The sequence below is a fragment of the Macrobrachium rosenbergii genome, chromosome 26 (assembly GCF_040412425.1).
Source record: "Macrobrachium rosenbergii isolate ZJJX-2024 chromosome 26, ASM4041242v1, whole genome shotgun sequence".
In the NCBI taxonomy this organism is placed as follows: Eukaryota; Metazoa; Arthropoda; class Malacostraca; order Decapoda; family Palaemonidae; genus Macrobrachium; species Macrobrachium rosenbergii.
The window spans coordinates 45,595,332-45,599,148 of record NC_089766.1 but is presented as its reverse complement, the minus strand read 5'-3'; positions in this window follow the sequence as shown (position 1 = coordinate 45,599,148).

The following is a 3,817-nucleotide window of genomic DNA, read 5'->3' as shown; positions in this document are numbered from 1 at the left end:
CCTTTGAAAACACTTGCTTCAAAGACGGTCTCCTGCCGACTTCCACTTTAGTGATCGAAATATGCTGATCTTGCCTCCATATCTCCTTTCTTTCTTGCTCACTGCCCGCGTTCTCTTTCTCTGGTGTTGGGTTCTACGATATATTTCTGGTTTGTCTCTCCTTTATTTTCTTCACTGGCCTCCCTTAGCCAATGCCGTCCACCCCTTTTGAATGACTCTATAAAATAAAAACCTGTTATACGAAATCCATCAACGCAGTTCAATCCCCAGGATGGAAACCCCATCGCCTCCTTTCCTCACATTCCCTGTCCTCGCGGCTTCTCTCATTCTCAGCTTCCAAAAGCGAAACATTGCGATAATAAAAGCAGATTTCTTACAAAGAGGAATACTTGGACTCGGGTTATGGGAAAGCGAAGTCGGGGAAACTTCTTTATTTTTTATTCATCTGAAAGCCCAGGATAGCTGGGTGGTTTAGATTAAGCCGGTTTTGTTATTATATTATATATATATATATATATATATATATATATATATATATATATATATATATATATATATATATATATATATATAAACACCTGAATGACCTCATAGGCCAAGCACTGGAACCTATGAAGTCATTCAGCGCTGAAAGGAAAACTGAAAGTAAAAGGTTACAAAGGTGTAACAGGAGGTAAACCTTGCATTTGCACTAGGAAATAACTGTTAGAGGAGGGTGGAAAGTAAGATGGACGAAAGAATATGAAAGAAGGTACAGTAAAACGAATGAAAAGGGGTTGCAGGTAGCCGAAGGCAGGCTGCAAACAACCTTCAGTAATGCTACAGTGCACCAGGTGAGGTGCGCTAACGGCACTGCCCCTCTAAGGTGCTGAAGGGGATTAGAGGCTTGGTGTGTCCTCTGAATTCTGACCCACCAACGAGATGAGAATCCTGGAAAAGTTTCATAACAAAGATAGTTATGTAGGACCTTGTTCGAATGCGAAAGTTTGTTGAGAAAACTAAACCTTTCCATCACTTTTTTATCTTTATGAAAAATTATATTGGATTAGCTTACAGGGAAAGGAACAAAGTCACATGACATCATATGTATGGGTGAGGAAACTCCTTAAGTTTTCCCCAGTGTTTGTCCCTGTTTTGCCGCTGTGTTTCCTTGGAAAGGGCGGCCCGAAAACAATGAGGTGTTGCCTTCACACCAAAGGCGATGCCTTGTCACTTCTCGTCCCAGGTGCTTCCTGGCATTCGCATTCCCTTTGAAGGAGCCATCTTTGATCTGCAGAACAGAGCAACGGACTGAAAGGCAGCTCTCTCTCTCTCTCTCTCTCTCTCTCTCTCTCTCTCTCTCTCTCTCCTTCTTCTTCTTCTTCCTCTGCTTCTTTCTTTTCTTCTTCTTCTTCTTGAAGCTGCTTCAAGGCATTCGTCCTTTGTTGTCAGAAAAGAAGAGCCTCTTTTTCCTTTTGGTTTTCTATTATCTTTGTGTCATGTTTCCTTTTTCCCCACTGACACAATAAAACAAAACGCTTTCTATATATTCCGTAATAAAATGACAATGAAAAAGACAATAACGATGGAAATAATAAACTTGACATACTTCAATAATACCTGTTATATTGGCTGAAAGAAATCGGTAGAAATTCATAAAGAGAATCAGTCATATTTGGGGACAGAAAAATGTTATTTTCCAGGAAATGTTTATCGGTCTGCCTGACCTAAAGGTTGGTCGGTCTACCTGACCTAAAGAGAGGGGGAGCTTATCCCAAACTTCGAGTTGCGGACATTGTATTTCCTTTATACAGGACAAGAACTCTTATGGGGGCCAGACAGATCCACAGCTGTGGAATAATTGGAGAGAGAGAGAGAGAGAGACATTCATTGCTTAACTGAATACACTTGATGAACGGTAATTTGATTGACGCTAGTCCTTTGCACTATTTTGATTACCATGTTTTTGCTGGTGAAAAGAAATAGTACAAAGATAGATACACTGACTCTAGAGACCAACTTAGCCTTGGTCAATATCAGTGGGTAAAAATAAGACGAATAGAAAAACGAAACTGAGTTTTTTCTCATGAATACTAATAGGTGATCTTAACAGGGCTCCGTTTCTTATATTAGCCAATATCTGGGAATCTCTTTTTAAAGATGTCGAATATCCTTTATCCATCCATTTATTGGTGCTTTGGCTTCACCCAGTTAGGTATTAGACTTAGTTTTTCAGTCTCAGGTCCTCATTCCTTTTGGTACTTTGTAAAATTATATGATGGGGTCATAGAGACAGCATGGAGTACCTGCCCACTTGGGGAGTTAGAAGGATGGAATAAAACCACCAAGTGGTCGAATTAGGAAAGGCTTCTTTTTTTTACTGTTGTTCTTTCTTCTCATAATGGATGCGTTATAATCATGCTTTTTTAAACTGATTTGAGTTCACACATCAATCTCTTTGCCCATCCCAGGTATTCACCACACGAGTACCTTTTTGTGCCTTCCTTGGAGTATTGCAAATGGTAATGAGTGTTCTCTTTAGCAGTCCTTTCTCATTCACCAGCTGTATTACATTCTGCCATTTAATATTCCTGTATTTCTTTGGTTCACTTCCTTCTTGCCTTTCCAACTCTTTTAACTTTATACTGGCCCAATTTTCAGTTCTAGGCCGAGTTATGAAAAAATTGACTTAGCAGACTTGTTTAACTAGAAAGATTGAAAGTATGATGGTAGGCAAAATTTATGGGTCATTTTATGAATATCCATTTCATTGAGGAACCTTCAATGGTTAATCTCTTGCCCTACAAAAGAGGTAACCGAAATTATTCCCTTTTGGGTTCTTGTAGCTCAGTTGATTATCCTTAGACTCCCTAGCGTAATGGTCCCAAGTTGAAGCCCAACTCATATCCTGGTTAGTTGTCACAAGCAACGTGGATTTGTGGTCTCTGTGAGCTGCGGATGGGTGTTTGGGGAACCAATAAGTTTGCCGGCTGAGTCATCAGCAGCAGCCACTTCCCGGTTCTGCCTGGTCCTTGCGTGGGTGAAGAGAGGGTTTGGGCAGTGGTTTCTGGGACATTGTACAACTGCGCAGTACATTGTCCCTGGACTCTGCCATGCATGAGTAACCTTTAAAAGTGAAACACTTTCCTCTACAACAAATAAGAAACCTGCTATTGTAAATACTTTTACAAATGAATAAAATAGTAGGCAAGTGACTCCCCTGTAATCCTGCTCATAAAACTAATCATTCATCATATTTTTCATCCCTTATGTTTCCAAAATGATAAGGCTGCTTCATCATACCAAAGAATGATGGTAATTAGCAAATGAATCTCACACAAGATTGTTTTTCAGTGTCTGGTATCAAAGGTATTATCCTTTAAAACTCTTCTTTTATTGAAAAAGTGTCCTCATTAAAGCTGTTTTTGTTGTCAAGTCTTTCATCCTGCTGTTATGCGTGACGAGACTCCTAAATCCAATTAGGCAAAAATAACCTTCATTAGCCTGGCTGACTGAGAATACGAAGTTGCTGAAAGTTTTTCAGTTCTGATATTAATGTCTATATCATTGCTGTCGGTCAGTCTGAGCGCGCTGCCGTTCATTGCTAGTTGATGCTGCTCTCCACACGGCGGCAGCACCATGGCAGCACTTATATGCAGTGAATGTGCTTCTCTGTCGAACTTCTCAGTTCCAGAGATCCTTTATTCCTCACACCTTTGGTGGAACAGTCTCCCTGAGGATGTAGCGCAATTGGAGCTTCAAAAATTCAAGTGAAGATACAATGCATAACTACCCTAAAACAATTATCCTTTTAGTTCAATAATTTACGTACATTTTA